A 21,153-nucleotide genomic window follows, 5' to 3' on the forward strand; every position below is an offset into this window, starting at 1 on the left:
ATTTTACGGAACGGGCCAGTTTTGTACAACAAATGAGAATAGTTCAACATTCTTTTTATAGATGGAGCCACAGGAAGATGTTAATTGTTAAACAGTTCTCAATGTCCCCACTTTACGCACGCGAGCTCATACACCACTGCCATTCGTTACGTTTAATACGTTCAGAACTCATTATTTTATCGTTATCAACTTCGAGTGTATTTGTTTTTTGTTTTGAGGTTATTTAAGGTAAGTAATTTAAGAATTTAAAAGTATGTCACAGTCAGAAAGCAGATATGTCGGTTACAAAATGCTACTCTGACTGGTCGTGTTGAACGTACCTTGCGGCAAAAAAGAAACACGCCTTTTCGTGGTTCTGCAAATGTATTCAGGATCGTTCTGAAAGACCGATCCTGAATACATTTACAGGTATATATTGATACGCATGGGTACTACACTTCTTAAGGACAGCTAGAGAAGAACTCTGCTACCAATTGCGAAATTTTCGCAACGGGTACAGCTAGCTGTAGCCATTCGCACGATAGGCCTAATCGATTTGGTCTCAAACTGAAGATATTTCTTCCTAGGTGGTCAGAAACATGGGAAAATATAAAATTCCGAATAGTAAAAAATCCGAATAGTTTTATTTTACAGAACGGGCCAGTTTTCTCTACTAGCGCTGCCTACCTTAAAAGCACACCAAAGAATAGTTTTATTTCACAGAAATGAGAAATGAGAAAGGATTCGACGCGTACTGGCTTATCTGCTCACGTTCAAACACGGACTACATTTCTTTAGGACAGCTAGAGAAAAATTTTGCTACGAATTGCGAAATTTTCGCAATTGGTAGCAAAGTACTGCTAGTATTTATGTAATATACAATGCATAAGCTAAATGTCACAGCATACAAAATGGTAATTTGTGAGCATAAATTAAGAAGGCTAAGTGGCATTTCCTTACGATCCATAAATGTCACTTTTATGATTTAGTATAAGGAAGAAAGCTTTGCATCTTCACAAAATGATTTGGTTATAAAAACACACTTAAATAAAATTAGAACAGACTTACCGATTTCATTGCTATAGTTGAATATGGTGTGCTGATCTTAACAGGAATGAAGTTGTTCCCCTTAGATCCCAGTATATCTAGATTCAACTAGCAAATCATGAACCGTGTATTTTTTTTTTCTTGTTCCTTCCTTATTTTTTTTGTTGAATTCAAGGCCGAGCACAATTTTCCGCGAGCGTCATATTACTTCCTCCAAAAGCTCGAAGATGAGAAGCTGTTTTTAAAAGCTGGAGGACGCCGACCTGTAATACCTTACCTCCTCACCTGGCGGTAGAGAACAGACGACCCAGAAAGAGAATGGTTTTAACCCTTCTTAACCCTACAGGCTAATAATATAACCCTGTGATAAATGTTTCAAAGTATCGATTATCAGGTTATTTGACTATCAGAGGTTAGTGGAACAAAACTGACTTGATTACGTCTTTTCTGAAAAGTTCACAGGTACTTTGGGCAAAGTGATTAATTTTCGAGATAGTTAAGTGATATTGTAGTGTAATATGGAGAAAATCTGTGATGGTGGTGTTGGAGATTAGTTTTATTACCGAAAAATTCCTCGTGAAAATTCGGTCATATCTTAATAAATCAAGAGGTTGTAAGTTTTGTCGTTATTAATATTTTAAGCTATTTTGTTCAGAGTATGTAAATTGCTGCGTAGGCAACAGCTCTTCTTCCCACTTATAAATTTCGGTGATCGAGCAATTTATAAGTGCTCGATAAGTAATAATTTGATGTAGGTTAGTGCAATGCAGCATATAACATAGCTATCTACCAAAGTAATTAAATTAAATTATGAGATATAACCAAAACGATGCCAATTTAATTACTTTGGTAGTTAAAATGATGCATTTGCACTAACCTACATATTAGTCATTCTACCTCGTAGCATGAGGCCTTAAATACTTTATAGTAATAATTTTATTTATTTAATTAGTTATTTATGTATTTTTTTTCCATTTTAACTGAAATTAAGGAAAAAATTCCTTAGTTTAGCCATATATAAACCTTACTTATCCACAAACAAGTAAATAAATATTTTTTGTGTTTATACTTTGGGATGGGGAGAGGGTTCACAAGATAGAGAGAATACAAGAAACAGCACCGTATTTAGTAATCATACAGGCTTGAACCATGGCCATCAAAGCACGCCTGCTTATGTACCGTCGCTCCTAGCCACTAGAATACTACGGCCTTGAAAGAAGTCACGAGACTTTTATCAAGTTCAGTTATGTTGTTGTTATTTGGTTTTTAGGAGCATTAGCAACTAAGGCCATGTTGCTCTGGAGATATGCGGTGGTCATTCCCTGATCTTTCCGCATCTTCCGTATTTGGTGGTGACGGGCTCGAACCCCGGTCTAATCAAGAAGCGTGTTTATCAAGTTCGGTTTGGTTATTAATCTGCGTCGGTATTTATTTCTCTTTGACAACATTTCTTGACGTGGCAGTGCAGTTTTGGATATGCTTCTTTTACCATTATCTGAGCAGTGGCCTATTATCCTATATTATGGATGTGGTGTGTGGATATAGATATATTATGGATATGGATGTGGGACCGTAGGTTAGACACCACTGTCCCATAGGACAGTGGTGTCTAACCTACGGTCCGCGAATAAATTTTATACGGCCCTCGCGGAAAGAACTAAAACAGGATTTTAGAAAGTCGCGTCTCTGCTCGTACAGGCATGCAAGCGTTAAGCTCGACTGTATCAAACGTGTACGTGTAGTTCAGTGCAGTCATATGTGTGCTAAATACAGTTACGTACGTATCACTCTTTTCATATTGAAAAATTTTGCTATTTTGATATAACTTGTTCATTGTATTGAATGGCGCATAATGGCCTTTAGCTGCCGTTGCGCCGTAAAACATACAACAACAACAATTGTATTGAATTATTATTAATTTGCAGTGAATTAAAAAATCATCCTTAAAAATGTTCCGAAAGAGGAAAGTCGATTCCGTTTATGCAGATAAAGTACCTGACATGTATGCATATGCGCAAAACGACATTCTAGGCCAAGTGATCAATATGCCTGTTTCAGTCCACACGATGGCTCATTGTTTGTCAAGGGAGAGTGACGACGATCATTGTATAATCGTGCATATAAAACGCAAGAAAATACACAAGTCCAGCTGTTTGATCGGGTTAGTAAGAAAGGGAGAGGTTAAAGCGTGGGTTCAATATTTGATCGGCACGCCTCTCTATTGAGTGTATCAAATCATTCACGATAGATCAGTCATTCTTTGATGAAAGTCACATTGAAATGAGGCTATTAGGCATAAATCCATTGTATCTTGTCTTCCAGCTGAAATTATAGAAAATTGTGAATGATCAATAAAATATTTACAACACAAAATCTCTTTTATTTCGTAATCGATATATACAAATCAAAATACCTAAAATAATGCGAGGATTAATAAATTTTACAGAAATAACAGCATTTTGGTCATTTTCATCTCGCATTTTGGTTACTACTTTAGTTCAGTCCGCTATTTACTCTACCGAATCAACGTTAGTTGATTCGGTAGAGTAAATAGCGGACTGAACTAAAGTAGTAACCAAAGTACAGTAGTAACCAAGAGGTAAGTAACGGATACTTAGGAAGTGACGTAATTCATGAAGTTGTAAGAGTACAATCTTACAAATATAATGAATATATTTGTTTTATTTGAATTAAATGCATGTAGGGCAGAGAAAAGTGAGAAATATTATTAAGGTTTGAATATTACGTTTGAATTAATATTATATTTGAATTAATATTAATAATAATAATAAATATTATTATTATTATTATTATTATTATTAAATCCGTTTATTATTATCGCAAATGATTGCTTTCACCCCTTTTACACAGCCGACCTGCTAGAAGGGTGTACAAAAATGCAAGAATGGCAATTTTTACAATATAATATTTACAAAACATGTTTACAATGTTTACAAAAGTGTGAATCATTTACAGTATTATTTACAGAATGTAATTATCGACAACATTAGAAGAGGTAATTATTCACAGTATCATATAAAAGTAGATGTCCCACAGTTATTTTATATTTTGGTCATTCCATCCTATTTATAAAGCTGGATATCATCATTCTTCTCTTTCTTGGTGATTCCCTTCTACTTTCTCTCTCTCGAGGTAATTCAGAAATTTTTTTTGGCTGGTGTAGCATAAGCCTCTGGCTTCCTTGCACCATATAGCTAATAATAATAATAATAATAATAAAGTTCAAGTTCTTAGCTTCTTTCTAGTTCAAGCTTCTTTTCTTCATACTTCTATATTTCAAGCAAGCTGTAAGCTTCAGAGAATTTCAAAGCAGTCACCCTTTATTCAGAGAATAAAGGGTGACCCTTTATTCACTCACCCTTTATTCAGAGAATAAAGGGTGACTGCGTTGTTCCGAAAGAAGTTCTTCAGACAGCACAGGTTGGACAGTGTAGAATGCAACGGTAAGCAGGGGTTGTCATTACTGCGTCCAGTACGTGGAGTAGCGATAACTCAATGAAGACTGAAGGCGTCAATCACACCGGTAAGCATCTGAGAAAGAAGAAGAATATTCCTGGACGCAATGTGAACTCTCCACGGAGTGATATTTAAGTTGGTATATAAAACAGCCCTGGAGATGGTGAATGCATTGCCCGTGACTCTGTTCATCCATCGCATTACCCAGTACTCGACTGCTAGAAATCTGTTTATGTACGACGTCGGGGCAGAAGACCAGATTGGTGATGCACATAGTGCGATAGGTTGTAGGCACCGTTGGATGTATCCTCCGACTACCTCGACGTTGAGTAACTCCGTCAGCTCTTGTCGAATTGCCCACATCGTCGAGAAAGTCTTAGTTTTCATGGCCAAAAAATGGTTCTGAAAAGTGAGGCCCTTTGTCTCAAGTCAAGCCGAGGTCGGTGTGAGACTTCATTTTCCTTATCTGCACTCCGTTGTGATAGGCTCTGATATCAATTTTGATTATCTTTTTAGCCATATATAAACCTTACTTATCCACAAGCAAGTAAATAAATATTTTTTGTGTTTATACTTTGGGATGGGGAGAGGGTTCACAAGATAGAGAGAATACAAGGAACAGCACCGTATTTAGTAATCATACAGGCTTGAACCATGGCCATCAAAGCACGCCTCAAATGTGAGTTGGGCTGATTTAGATATGTTTAGCTCCAGACCTATCTGCAGTAGATAGGTTGCAAGGCTGTTGATAAGGACGGCGACTCGCTAATTTATCAGATGGATTTGTTCTGGGTCTTTTGATTTTATATATAATTTGAGGTCATCTGCATATGAGGAGAAATCAGTGTACCTTGCGAGGAAAAGTTCAAGGGCCGGGGGGAACAACAAACCGAACAGGACACTTTCCTGCGGTACTCCCCGCGTTATAACACGCTCCTGTTGGAAGGATAGGATTTATGGCTGATGATGAGTTGTCTTGGCGTAAGGATGAGGTTGATGGTTTTTAACAGGCTTCCTGTAATACCAAAGCATTTTTCCAGAATGTAGTTGAGAACGGGAACTGAGAGCTTATCATAAGCAGATGAAATAGCAAGGAAGATGATGTCCAGCTAAGATTTACTGTTGAGAGCAGTTTGAATTTTAAATAGGGTGACCAGTGGGTTTGTATATGTAGATCTTTTGGGGATCACAGTATGCAAATATTTGGGTCTATGAGAGAAGCATTGGTTGATCAGTGCTGATAAGATAGTTTTCTCAAACACTTTTAATAGAGAGCAGCCCACTGAGATTGGTCTGAAGTCCTTAGGCTACTTAGGGTTTTCTTCTTTTGAGTATGGGTTGTACCCTGTAGTGATTCCATATTGTCAGGATTGATCCGGAATTTAATATCTGATTAAAGATTGATAGTAGGGGCTCCACAATGAAGGCACTGCACACTTTAATCGTGAATAGAGGAAAACCGTCAGGACCAAATGTAGTTTTATTGGGAAGTCTATTGATGGCATTTATAAGGTGTTGTTTTGTTAGAAATATAGTTGAAGGGGCTGTCTGGAGTGTATGAGGAAATCGCTCAGTTTTGGGGTTTTTGGGTCTGATGCCCCGTTGAAAGTCAGAGATACCCATTCCTGAAATACCTTCTCTTCCATCTTTGTTGCATTTAGATGCAATACGTTTGGAGTGATTTATTCTGCTGAGTACCAGCTGCCGGATTGCTTTTCTTTTATATTTAAGTAAGGTTGCTCGCTGTTTCTTGGTAGTCGTGTCATTTCTTCTTCTTGTGCCTCTGCTACTACTTTCCCGTGACGTTTCCGGTTATGGATTCCTATGCGATTCACATTCCTTTAGATGTTACCTACCTTCCCTAAACGTTGTACCAATATTTTTGAGACACCTGTATACAATGTGTTAACAGATGATAATATAACAGATAAGATTCTAGGTAATGTGTTCATGTGTAAAAGAAAAATATATATTTTGTTGGGAGAAAGTTGAGAGAAAGGAGGAACCCTACCCTGTGTTAGAAAAGGGAAGTAACAAAGATATTTGTGAATGAGGTTGTACACTGGTGTGCAAAATTGAAGGACCAGTCAGGTTTTCACCTGTAGCTTCTCATAGGAGTGGCCTGGATATGGGAAAACATGCCAAAGGAACCTGCTCGGGTACAGAAATGATGAAGGAAACAACACCGACACAACAACGGAAACAAAATACATCGGTAACTCTAGATTAGAGATATCGAGGAACTTCTTCTTCAAAAGAACATTGGCACTCATGAACTAGTTTGATTTGGATATGGCTGTGAACAAGAAACAGTTTCACAGAACTCTTTGGAGTAGGTTGACTGATTGATGGATGAGTTCTGGGCTAAAGATGTCCTCATTAATTCGTGTGTGTTGATGTCTCCTGCAGCAACCTGCTCTCTGCGATTTTTCATGGCGCTGGACTTGACGTCATGAATATCTTTTTATTTTCGTGAATTGGACTTTTCCCGTTTGAATGAACTTTCATTGTACATGCGCAGATGTGGGAAACCACAGGGGACGCCTGACCCTAATACTATGCACACTATGCACACTATGTAGAGTAACTCGCTAATATGAGACCCCAAACGTAATTCGAAAACAAGAGTCAATCGACACATTTTAATGTGATTTTCGTGTTCAGCAGCATAAAAAAAAAAAAAAAAATGTACAAAGTGTATTATTCTACTATTTATTTTTATGTTTTGTTCAATCTTTGTTCTGTTATTTTTTTTCTACTCTGTTATACAAATTAACAGGGCGCATGCCTGTTGTGTATATTATACGTTAAAAATAAATAAATAAAAACGGTACAGAGGGACTTTATTCAAAAATAGCAACGGAACTTTCGTTCCACGCATTAAATGAACGGCATTCATTCAGCTTTAATGAAACAAAAATTATAAATATTCAACACAACTATCACAAACTACTTATTGCAGAAATCTTAGAGATGAAACTGCATGACACTTCAATCAATATCCGTAGGCCATTCCTATTGCCCGACGATTGGTCACTTATACGCATGCGTGAAGAACAAAACTACAACATAAGACAAAAGTTTCGGATTAATTGTGAGTTGCTCTATTCCTGTGAACATGACGCCCGAAAAGTTCTAGTCCGACTTAAGGAATGTAGAGAATAATCCCCCCCATATCCAATTTTATTAGACCCCTAAATTTAACTCTAAAGTCCAGCTATAGGACCAAAAGAAATAAGATGTCCCACCTGGGTTACAAAATAGATATCGCCATCCTCAAGAATTATTAGCGAGTTGGACTAGGAGAGTTGGAAAAGAAGCTTCCTATATCTAAAATAAAGGTAATCCCTGTTGATTTATAAAAAATAGCAACATAGCACTGGCTGCCATGATACAGATGCATCACTGCCAAAGATGAAACAAAGGGAAGAGGTGGTTCTCAGTAGGAGATATGGCCACCCCTAATGTTGATGCAGGCTTTGCACTGCCTGTCCATACTTAGAACAATGTTGTTGATAATTTCTTGCGGTAACATCGTCCATTCCTCTGTCAGCGCCATCTTCAGCTGGTGAACATTTTCTGGTGGGTGTGGACATGCCGCTAGGCATCTCCCCAGAGTGTCACATATGTGTTCGATAGGATTTAGATCGAGGGAAACGGGCAGGCCAGTCCATACGAACAATGTCCTCACTTTCCAAAAGCATATCAACAGCTGCAGTACGATGCGGTGTGGCGTTATAATCCATAAACACGAACTCGGGGCCAATGGCACCTTGGAACAGACGCACTTGGGGAAGGATTACCTCAGTACAGTAGTGCACAAGTTACAATACCCCCTCCAGTATCTGGAGTTGTGTACGTCCATCCAAGTTAACGCATCCCCAGACGAGAACACCTCGACCGCCATATCAGTCCCTTTCAGTGATGTTTGCTGGGTGATACTGTATGCCGACCTCTGGCCAGATTAGCTGACGTCCAGAATCGCCGCTGAGACCGAATCTACTCTCTCATCAGTAAAGAGTACCTTACCCCATTGCGCTGCTGCCCAGTCGTTGTGTTCGATGCACCACTGTAAACGGTGTTTTATACAAATGCATCGAAAACTACTTATCAAATAGGAAAATTACAGTCTCCTCAACGTACCGAAGAATTACCAGGTCAATCTACAGAGGTTGCCCCCAAGGTTCAATCCTTGTTGTTGTTCTTATTTGGTTTTTAGGAGCATTAGCAACTAAGGTCATATTGCTCCGGGATATGCGGTGGTCATTCCCTGACCTTTCCGCATCCTCCATATTTGGTGGTGACGGGCTCGAACCCCGGTCTAATGAAGAAGCTTGTGCTAACGCACCGCTGCTCCTTCCCACCTGGCTACGGAGGCGCCTTAGGTTCAGTCCTTGGTCCTTTTGTGTGGAACATTGTCCTGGATGAGCTCCTTGGACTGGACCTAGGTCCCGTAGCTATACAAGCCTTTGTTGATGATGTGACCATCTCGATTGAGGCTGACAGCAGAGCTTCTCTGGAAGCCAGAGGAAACCAGGCACTTCAAATCCTTCAGAACTGGGCAGCCCTACACAAACTAATACTCTCACCCCAAAAGACACAATCCATTCTCCTGAAGGGATCACTGCAGCCTACTAGAAACCCCACTATCAAACTTCAAGGCCAAACCGTCAAACTAATTTCTACGTTAAAACTACTGGGAATAGTACTTGACCCTAAGCTCACTTTCTCTCCGCATCTTGCACGCCTCCACGCGAAAGTGAGAAACTACACTGCTCTCATTGCACGGGTGAGTCGTCGTGATTGGGGATTGAACCGACGCACCCTTAAGATTCTGTACAAATCAATCTTCCTTCCCTTCATAACGTATGGATCAGGGGTCTGGTTTCGTAGAGCAACTTTTTACAACAACAAATGTAAACTGGGAACCATCCAGCGCACCATCCTTCTTACTATTACAAGGGCATGCTGCACAGTTAGCAACCCAGCCCTTCAGGTTTTTGCGGGCATCCTTCCGCTTGATCTGGAGGTTATTCGAAGGGACCTCCACTACTGTCTATCCAGGGGTATACCAGCAACTATCCTTGGACACTCCATCAATAATCTGAATGAAATCAGGCAGGAAAAGAAAAAAATTGCCATCCTACTACTTCAGACCTGGCAGGACAGATGGACTGCTACCGACAAGGGCCCAATCACCAAGAAATTTATACCTTATGTGAATGCCGTATTTCCTAAATGTCCAAATTGGTTTTCTCCTGGTCTTTATACCACCTACCTCATTACTGGACACGGATCAATAAACCATAAATTAACATCCATGGGAATCATTGACAACCCCTACTGTGCATGTGGTGAAATAGAAGACTGGAACCATCTAGTATATACCTGTCAACACAATGAGGACCTCCACAGCATCCTGTTTACTCGTATACAAGATAACCCTCAAGGAAATGAACACTTATTCATCACAGAAGAAAACTACTACTATGAGTTTACCAAGTTTGCACAAGCCCTCTTCACATGACGGAGCACCCTATTGCCAAAACAAAATAGGAACAACCCAAACATCTGATCCTAACCTAACTGGCCAACCGATCTTAACCTGGATAGGATCAACTAGCGTACGGGCCACCTCATTCCTCAGTGGCAACTTGCACACGGCTCTCTTGCTGTCTTATTTATCGTCCTTCCCGGGTTCCCCTTTCAACTGATGGCGCTTATTGCTCCATTGATAACCTGGAGGATACCTTCGCCTACATCCTCCATATTTCTAGCTAAACCGTCCTTTCTTGAGTAAACTCTGTACTTCCCCGACTCTACCTTTTTTTTTTTTTTTTTTTTTTGTCCCCATCCAGGAAGCTCTGGCGACCCTGGTGGAGACAAGCCAGAGAATAATGGGCGGACTGCCTACCTCCTAGTGGTGTGTGCGGGCAACGTGGAGTCCCACCAGGGGCCCTGCGGCCAAATGCCAGGACACACAACATAACCTAACGCAATATGTCATATACAACACAACACTTTTCTGGCATTTACAGTAGTACTGTATTCCTTCACAGCGAACATATGGCGCAGATGTGGGAAACCACAGGTGGCGCCTGACCCCAATACTATGCACACTATGCACACTATGTAAACGGTGTCTTCGATGGGCAGGTGTTAAGGGGACACAGCGCACTGGCCGTCGAGCAAACTGTCCATTTATGTGGAATCGCCTGGCCACGGTAAACCACGATATCCTGTGTACTGTACTGTGCTCCTGTGAACTTGGTTTGCAATGGATCCCGCTGTCTGGAGTCGGTCCCTCTTGGCCTGTAGGAGTATATAGCGGTCATCATTGAGCGTTGTTTTTCGTGGACGATTACCACTGGTCCTTCGAATAGTTGTATCTATCGTTCTGAAGGTCGACCACGCATTTGAGACGATGCTATGGGCGATACCGAACCCTGCAGCCACACTCCTCGCACTTCGACCTTCCCAATTATTCGACTGCGGGTAAAATCATTCAGTTGTTGTCTACTCGCTATTTCGTTGTCTGTAGCACTGTATGAAATCAGTTGAACGTCTGTAACAATCGTGGTCCCCATTCGGTAATTTGCACATAACTGCTGAACTGCTGCTTTTATTTGTTTATGTGAGCCCTCTCATCACGATTCGAATTTTTGCATGTGCACCAACTTTTTACTGAACGGCCACAGTTATGCAAATCGCCACAGGCTGTTTCGTTTGATTTTGTGGTTGTAACCTTTAGAAATAGTGTTGATCTTTAAGTTTTCCAAACCAGTATAGTAAACACTACTGATGTAAGGTGAAATAGTAATTGATTCGATAGATAGTGATTTGATAGGAATAAGTGATTTGTAATAAATATCACTGGTGTAAGCTGATGAAAATAGTAACTGATCTGATAGGCATTAACGGTTGTAGTAAGTATTACTGATGCAAGGTGATGAAAAATAGTAATTGATTCGATATGTGTTGATAGGTGATTGACAGACATTGGAGATTTGTAGTAAGAGACAACTGATGAAAAGTGATATGTGTAAACCTGTAAAGGAAGAGAAGCACATTTTCCTAAGCAATAGTTGGAATTTATTAATTGTGTGAAAGAGATTACCAATAAGGAAAATAAGGAAGGGTTGTGTTACCAACGTAAATTATGCATATATATGAGGAATATTTGAGCATAGTTGATATGTGTGAGATAGTTAATTTTTTGGTATCATAGTTCCTAACTGTATATATGAATTTAAGTTTGGAATTTTTATGTATATATGTAAATTTTGTTTATGTAAGGCTCATTAAAATTTGTTATTTATGTAAGGCTCATTAAAAATTTGTTATTTATGTAAATTTTGTGTCGTCTTTATGCACTGCTATCTCACCGCTTTGCAACTTTAGAATTGGGAATTTTCTGAAATTAGCAGTCAGAGTTGCAGTTTGTGTCCGCCTGGGAGTTCAGTAGGGCGTAAGATAACAACAACAATTATCTTAAAGAAATATAAATAAATCAAATAAAGTAAACGGGCAACCACAGTGACGTCATTTATGAAGAGACGTAATTAACGACATTTCCGAGTCGCATTTTCTTGACAAATTGGTTTTACTTCAGTTTAAAATTTAGTAGGTGCCCCAAAGATGTTTTCATATCAAAAAACAAAAACAAGCAGATAAGAAAATACAAACTATGTGCTTCCTTCCTCACACAGGTAACTATACAGTTGACCTTTGAATTTATTCAAATTGTCAGCCTCAACTACCTGCGAGGGCAACTTGATCCAGCTATCAACGACTCGCTGGCAGAATGAAAACTTCCTACAATCTCATCTAAACTTCAAGCCCTGTAGTTTGAATTTATGACCCCTAGTTCTGGAATTCTTTATAACAGTGAGAATTCCACCTTCATTCATTTTACTAACACCTCTCACAATCTTGTACACCTCAATTGGGTTATCTCTGAAGTGCCTGGTTGTCAGGCTCCGAAACCCACATAATCGGAGTCTTTCTTCATACGGTCGTCCTTCTGCCAATCTCATATTCCAGTTGCCTGTCTTTGAACCCCTTCAAGAAGCTCAATATCTTTTTTCAGATGAAGTCTCCATACTTGAACACAGTATTCCAAATGTGGTCTTACAATTGCCTTATACAATGGGATTATGACCTCCCTGTCACTACAGGATAGATTTGATAAATCATCCACACCATGGGCTTTCCTGGCTGCCTATTTACACTGTTCAGATTGTTTGTTTGTTTGGTTTGGATTTTATTGGCGCATTAGCAACTAAGGCTATAAAGCGCCAAGACCAACACTGTTCAGAAAACTTCGTATCCGCCTGTATTGTAACTCCAAGATTCTTTTCCTCTTCCACTGTTTTTAATTGAAATTCACCAAGTGTGTAATTTATTTGTCGATCGGGGTTCCCCAAGTGTAAGACCTTGCATTTAGCAGCATTAAAACATAGCTGCCACTTCTCAGTCCGTCTTTGTACTCTGTTCAAGTCATCCTGAGTGCTGCTTGGCACTGATCATTAACGACTCTACTAATCTTTAGGTCATCTACAAATTTTGACATCGTGTCTTCTATCCCTTGGTCGATGTCATTTATGAATATAAGAAACAACAGTGGTCCAAGAACCGATCCTTGAGGGAACCCACTACTGATGTTACACCAATCTAAAGAATATTCATTAATTACAATCCTCTGTGTTTTGCTCTGCAGCTACCCAAAAATCCATCTTAGAATCTTACCAGTAATCCCTACCTGTTCAAGCTTATACAGTAACTTCTGATGAGGGACCGAGTCAAAAGCCTTTCTAAAATCAAAATAGACTATATCAAAATTATTCCGTGAATCCAATTCATGAGTAACTCTGTCAAAAGATAAGCACGATTTACCCTTAACAAAGCCGTGTTGTGTGTCCTTCAGAATGCCATATCTATCTAAATGTCCCTGGATTGCACTCTTAATCATTGCCTCTAAGAGTTTTCCTACCACTGAAGGCAGACTAATCTACCTGTAGTACCGTTGTTGTTGTTGATTAATGGTTTTAAGACACAAGGGCATCAATGGCCAAGATGTGTCTATCCAAGTTTTTAATGTAAATCAAACATTTTTTTCAGATTTGTTTATCAAATCTGATTTGCCGAATAAAATTAAACAATTCATGTATATTCGCATTATTGTCTAAGATCTGTTGAAGGGTAACTGGATTCTGGTTATTGTATGAACTCTGAAAACAAAGGAATCTGGAATTTCTGAATCGAGGGCATACCAAAAGAATGTGTTTTACTGAAAGCTGGACTTGACATTGAACACAGAGTGGAGGATTTTTGTTTGTCAATAGATGAAAATGAGTAAGATGAGTATGGCCAATTCTCAGTCTGGTAAGTATTACTTCTTCTCTGCGACTCTCTCTGATGCTGCAGTTCCATATTTCTGGATTAGGTTTTATTTCCTGTAGTTTATTGTTGACTTCATTTTTCCATATTTGGGCCCATTCATTTTCACTTTCTCTAATAATGATTGGACTAAAATCAGTGTGTGGAACTATTCTTGTTCTGTTTGGCAGTTCTGATGCTGACTTAGCTGCAATGTCTGCTTTTTCATTGCCTTCTATTCCGCAGTGTCGTGGGATCCAGCAAAGAGTTATTTCAGAGTGTTTCTTTTGACAGAGGTTGATTAGAAAGTCAATTTCTTGTAGAAGAGGATGACGAGAATGTCATTTACCCTGTATGGCTGAAATAGCACTGAGTGAATCCGAGTATATTAAGACAGAGAGGGACGACTGTTGAAATATTTCACTTATTGCAAGCTGTATAGCATACAGTTCTGCAGATAGAATGCTGCACTCAACTGGAAGAGATTTTGAAATTACATGCGAAGGGAACACGGCTGCTGCACCTACATGTGACTGGGTCTTAGATCCATCCGTATAGATTATGAGTTTTCAGTGTGTTGTGAAGTATAGTTGGCATGCAACTGTCGGATATTACATAGTGGAATGGTATTTTTTGGCCACTGAGCGAAGTAAAGGTCAATGTTTATATGATGTCTATTCCATGGAGGTAAAGGCATATTTGCACTTTCCACAATTTTATTGAGATCAAGTTTCCACTTTTTTATTACTTCTTGAAGACGAATTCCAGCAGGTCTGGGTTCATTAGGTTTGGATTCATAAAGTGTTGACCATAAAGGTTGGTTGAGATATACCCAACAGGGGTGAGTTGGAAAGCTTCTTATTTTGGCAGCGTATTGGCAGAGTAGGCGTTGTCTTCTAAGATAAAGGGGAGGGTCGTGTGCTTCTATATACAAGCTTTGTACTGGCGAGGTTCTGTAGGCGCCTAGTGCTGATCGAAGGGCACTGTGTTGAATGGTGTTCACAGACCGTAAGATGCTGTTTTTAGCTGATGCCTATACTATAGCTCCATAGTCTAATCGTGACCGGATTAGAGAACGATATAAATTCAGCAATGACTGTCTGTCAGCACACCAAGATGTTGAGGATACTGCACGAAGGATGTTTAGTTTCTGGAGGCACGTAGTTCGTAGATAGGTTACATGTTTACGGAAATTTAATTTGTGTCTAAGTTCAGACCCAATAATCTTAAGATTATTGGAATCTGTCATCGGTATTTCTCTGCCTTTCAGTTTTAATACAGGTTCCGGATGAAGCGATCGTAATTTACAAAAGTGTATTGCTGCTATTTTCCCCTCGGTTAATTGATAGCCGTTGCTTTCTGTCCAAGTTTCAATTTTGTTTATTGCTATATGTAGTTGTCTTTCAATGGTAGCCATGTTCAATGATTGACAGGAAATAGCAAGATCGTCTGCATACATATAAACTTCTACCGTGGCTGGGATGTCTCTTATAATGCTACTGGTACGTATTGCAAAGAGTGTGGCACTTAAAATCGATTCCTGAGGTACTCCTTCTTCTTGTGTGTGAATTTTGGACAGCTCATTCTGGAATCTTACTTGAAAGGTCCTGAGGTGAAGAAAATTCTGAATGAATTTAGGCAGGTTACCTCTCAGTCCAAGTTTGTATAAGTCTTGGAGGATTCCATATCTCCAGGTTGTATCGAATGCTTTGGTAATATCGAAAGTTATCATTACCATGTGCTGTTTTTTAAAAGCACATGGTAATGATAACATGGTAATGATATGGTAATATGGTAACATGGTAAAAGCACATGGTAATGATAAGCATATTTTTCGAATGTGAGCTTCAACCTTGATGCCGTGAGCTTCAACATCAGTTGTACTCCTGTTACGGCGGAAACCAAATTGATGGCATGATATAGCATCTTGATCTTCAACAATCCAGACAAGTCTCTTGTGAACCATCTTTTCTATTATCTTTCCTAAACAGCTGGTCAAAGATATAGGACGATAACTATTGGGGGAGGAAGCATCTTTACCGGGTTTCGCTATGGCTACCACAACTGACTGATGCCATGTATCAGGGTAAACATTCTCCTCAAAGATTCTATTGTAAAATTTCAGTAGTATAGATTTTGAGTTTGAATTGAGGTGGCGAAGCATCATGTAGAAAATGCCATCTGGTCCAGCAGAACTATTTCTAGAATTCTGGAGAGCTTCGTTGAGTTCATTCATAGTGAACGGAAGGTTATAAGAATAAGATTGTTTTGTAACAAAGTTAATTTTATATTTTTCCACGGACATTTTTTTGGGTCTAAATGAGTCTTCATAAGATTGAGATGATGAAGTGACTGCAAATGTTTCTGCTAAAGCCTCTGCAATATCAGTTGGAGAAGAAATATCTATTCCTTTCCAGGACAAGATTGGGGCTTTGGTTTGTTGACACTTTCCACTGAGAATGCGGATCTTTCTCCAAATTATTCTGGGGTCAGTGTTTCTGCAGATGGTAGAACTGAATCGAATCCACGCATCCTGTTTAGCTTTTCTACGAATTCGGCGTGATTCAGCTTTCAGCCGTTTATAGTTTATAAGATTCTCCATTGTAGCATTTCGGCGAAAAATGTTCCAAGCTTTGTTTTGTTTCCTTTTGGCAAGATAGCAATCCCTTGTCTACCAACTATTATACCTTTGTTTCGTAAGGTTAACTTTTGGTATTGCGCTAACAGCAGCTCCAAGTAGTTATTCTACTATATGTCTATTGGCATTATTAATAGGTGCAGTAAGAATCAAATTGTTATCAAATTGCACTGTTTTCGAAAACTTCTCCCAGTTAGCTCGGTGAAAATTCCACGTAATTCTTTGACGAGTAATATCCAGAGCAGAGCTAAAACCTGTAGGCAAGTGGATATAAGTATGCACACCGGTATTCAGTAGTGTTAAGTGATGGTTATCAAGTACAGTTTCGATCATGCTCCCTCTACGATCTATGTTCGGGGAACCCTACAAAGGATGATGAGCATTTAGATCACCTAGAAAGCATACAGTTTGGGGTAGTTGATTAAGTAAGTTGTCAAGTTCTGCAATGGAACATGAAACGTTTGGTGCAATATAAATTTAGATAAGAGTGAGATTAATTCCAAGAACAATACGAACGGCTACTGCTTCTAGATTAGTGGAAAGCTGAACGGGTTTCTATGGTACACTACTACGAACTAATATTGCTACTCCTCCTCTTGCCGGAGACTCAGAACATCTGTCACGTCTATATAGCGTATACCGTGAGAAGTATGGGGTATAATTTGATGATTAAATAAGTTTCCTGTAGACAAATACATGCAGGATCATGCTGGTGCATTAAGTATTTTAATTCGTCAAGATTGCTTCTTAGTCCTCTACAATTCCATTGAATAATTTTCTGCATTACTTGGGTTTAGGTTAGGTGGATTGATATGATCGTTTGTTTTTCCCTCGATCCTGTTTATATTTCTTTCGTTTTGAAAAGACTGGGGGAGTAATATCCATCTCATCATCAGCATGAAGCAGGAGAACAGCATCTTCATTATCTAACTTCTCATCGATTTCCATAGTTCGTTCAGTTGGTTTTATTTTGTGTACGATGAGCATCTTTCTCCTTTGATAATGTGCCTGAGTTGAGAACGTCTTGTGGCTTGGATGGCTTTGTATTAGTAACATTTGATGGACTCTTTGTCTTTGTTGCTGTCAGTGTCTCACCATCCGCAAGGATGGATCTAGCCCATTGAGTAAGAGATCATTTAGGAGGAATAGTAATATAAGTCTGTGTAGAAAATTCTTTAGTGTTTTTGACTGCACTGGAATATGTTTTGGCAGGCATCACATTTAATATCTGTTTACGTGCCTCTTGGTAAGATACATTTTTCTCTACCTTGTACTTCATGATTTTCTTTCCCGTTTTCCATAATTCGCAAGTTCTAGAATATGCGGGGTGAGTACCCTGGCAATTGGGACACTTTGGCGTTGCTGCTGTACATTCAGTTTGGGAATGGTCTGATGAGCCACACAGGGGACAGATTGTCTTACCTTGGCATGCTGTTTGAGAATGACCATACTTCTGGCATTTAAAGCATCTAAGTGGATTTGGTATATAAGGTCGGATCTTACAGGAAAGGTTGCCAGCTTTTACTGATTCTGGGAGATTCGGACTGCTGAAGGTAAGGATAACATTTCTTGTGGGTGTAAGGACACCATCTTGTTTGGTCATAATTCTCTTAGCACCGACAACACGTTGTGCTTTAAGTTCTTCGGCAATTTCTTCCTCAGAAACATTAAGGAGGTCCCATTCCGAGATGACTCCCTTTGAGGTGTTTAAACTTCTGTGCGGGGTCACCGAAATGGGAAGGCCTCCGAAGGTCGTTTGCTTCAGGAGTTGTCTAGAATGACTGGGATTGGAAGTTTCTATAAGATCTCCTGAGCGAAGGCGTTTGACAATTTTGGGAGTACCTGCTACAGCCTCTATGCTATTCTGCACAAGAAATGGTGATAAGCTACTAAGAGGTTTCGTTGATAAAGAGTGTAAAATTAGAAAAGCAGGTAGGTCATGTGAAGAATCATCTTTTTTGATTCTTTTTGCTTGAGATGAAGTTCATGCGAGCACGTAGGCTCTACAGTCGGTGATATTAATGGGTCCATAATTGCTCCTTTTCGCCCTGAGTATTGGATTTATACTCAGACTACCAGCCCCGCCACGGGAGGCAGGAGCGGTGCCACCAGTGACCAAGCGATATGAGATTAGTGGTTAGTTTGTTAGAGTAATTGGTTATATATATATATAAAAGAAAGGTGTCTTTCCTTCCTTGATACGAAGCTTAGTTCTTTATTTAGAAAAAGACAAAATTAAATAACTTTAAATAAAGAGGGTTTTAACAATCTCTACAATCTGTCGCTTAGAGAAAAGACGCTTTCAAATTACTTTGTAAATATCGCTATGATCACTCGCTTGGCACTCGGGGCCTTATACTACCAATTTCATTCTTAGTATCGCCTTTATGTATTGGCGATACACTGGCACTTCTTCTCCAATCCAAAGGGATCTTCTCTGAGTCGAAAGATGCTCTCATAATTAACCTCGATTGTTCAATACACTTCCTCGTGCTCACTCTCAAAACTATCGGGTATATGCCATCAACTCTGAGGGCCTTACTTGCCTTTATGCCCAAAAGTTTCTCTTAAATTCTTCTCCAGAGCTGCTGTTTTAAACGTTCAGGAAATATTACACAAATCAAAGAAGATTAAAATACAATTTATTATTCTGACGAAAACGTTGACATTACTAAAAACTATGACATGATTTGTGGATATGAATGCTGTATCATTTTTCTTTGATGAACAACACATATACTAGATGTCGCCACTTTCTTATGAGAAAGGCAGGTTGTTGTTGTTATCTGGTTTTTAGGAGCATTAGCAACTAAAGCCATATTGCTTCGGGGATATATGGTGGTCATTCCCTGACCTTTCCGCATCCTCCGTATTTGGTGGTCACGGGCTCGAACCCCGGTCTAACAGAAAGGCAAGAAGGAAGTAATAGAATATTTCTCTGTAATAATCTGCATTCAACAATGGATATTTATATTTAAAAATATAAACAGCAATGTTTATTTTTCAAACGTACAATGAGTAGCCATTTTATTAGGAACACCTACCATTATAAAAGGCACAATCCGTTAGTTATAGCATCACATTTCTATTATGATATAAAGCAAGCGGGCAGATACGTAGAGATGCTCTATGCGGCCATTAAGTCCAAGAATGGAGAAGACGAAAAGATTTACCGTATTTTCCCATGTATAAGACGCACCTTTTTTCGAAAAATTTGGGGTCTAAAAACTGGGTGAGTCTTATACAGTGGTTGTAGATTTTTTTTTACTTGCATTTCCCGCTTTTTCGCGCTTGCTGTCTTTGCGCTCATTGTTTCGCACTTGTTACCGGTATATTAGGTTACGTTCTGACCAGAAATGGCTCAGAAAAGATTTTCGTACAGTGCTGAATTCAAGTTAAAAGTGATCCAGTTTGCAAAAGTGAATGGAAATCGTGCTGCTGAACGTAAGTTTGGTCCTCCTCCAACTGAGAAAACAATCAGAGACTGGCTATGGGAAGAAGAAACCCTACTGAAAACGCCACGGCAAAAGAAGACCTAATTTAGAGAGGGAATTGAAGAGCAAAGGGCAATTGGAATTCCTGTGTCCACAAAGTTGGTTCACCATGAGGCAAGAATTGCTGATGAAAAAGAAGTTACTGATTTCAAAGGAGGACACAATTGGTGCTTCAGGTTCATGAAACGGAATGGACTAAGCATGCGTACAAGCACCAGACTTGCCCAAAAGATGCCTGAAAGCTATGAGCAGAAGGTCCTTGAATTTCATCGTTTTGTCATTCAATGTCGGAAGACACATCAGTTTGAGTTGGGACAGATTGCAAATATGGACGAAGTCCCCCTTCAATTTGATGTCCCAAGTAACAGAACTGTTGATAAGAAGGGGTAAAAACTGTAACTGTGAAGACAAGTGGACATGAAAAGAGCCATTATACAGTTGTTCTAGATTGTTGTGCCGACGGAACCAAGCTGCCTCCTATGCTGATTTTCAAACGCAAAACAATGCTAAAAGAAGACATTCTTCTAGGAGTGATTGTCCACGTTCATGACAAGGGTTGGATGGATCAGGATGGGATGAAGATCTGGTTTGAGAAAGTTTGGAGCAGGAGACCAGGTGGGCTCTTATGCAAACCTCCCCTATTGGTGCTTGATTAGAAGGGCACACATAAAAATCACAAAGAAGATTGCTGCAGAGCAAAAAACAAAACTTGCCGTCATACCTGGAGGCTTGATATCCCAGCTCCAACCACTTGATGTCAGCATTAACAAACCCTTCAAAGCTGCCATGAGAGACGAATGGAACCAATGGATGAAGTCTTCTGGGGAAAATTTGACACCAGCAGGAAGAGTGAAGAAATCGACTATAGGAGAAGTTTGTACCTGGATGAAAAGATCCTGGGATAATATCAAGATTGAGATCGTTGTCAAGTCATTTAAAGTGTGGCATTTCAAATGCCATGGATGGAACTGAGGAAGAGGCAATATATGAAGACAGTGATTCGTCATCAGACAAGATGAGGACAAGCTAATGGATTGGAGTTTTGACAGTGATGAGGAGTTGTATGAATTTTATGATGAATAAAACTTGAGTTCAATAACTTTATGTAATACATTTTTTTTTTCAAATTTCGGGCCCCAA

Source organism: Mastigoproctus giganteus, chromosome 8, assembly GCF_048544385.1.
Source record: "Mastigoproctus giganteus isolate SK-2022 chromosome 8, ASM4854438v1, whole genome shotgun sequence".
NCBI classification, from domain to species: domain Eukaryota; kingdom Metazoa; phylum Arthropoda; class Arachnida; order Uropygi; family Thelyphonidae; genus Mastigoproctus; species Mastigoproctus giganteus.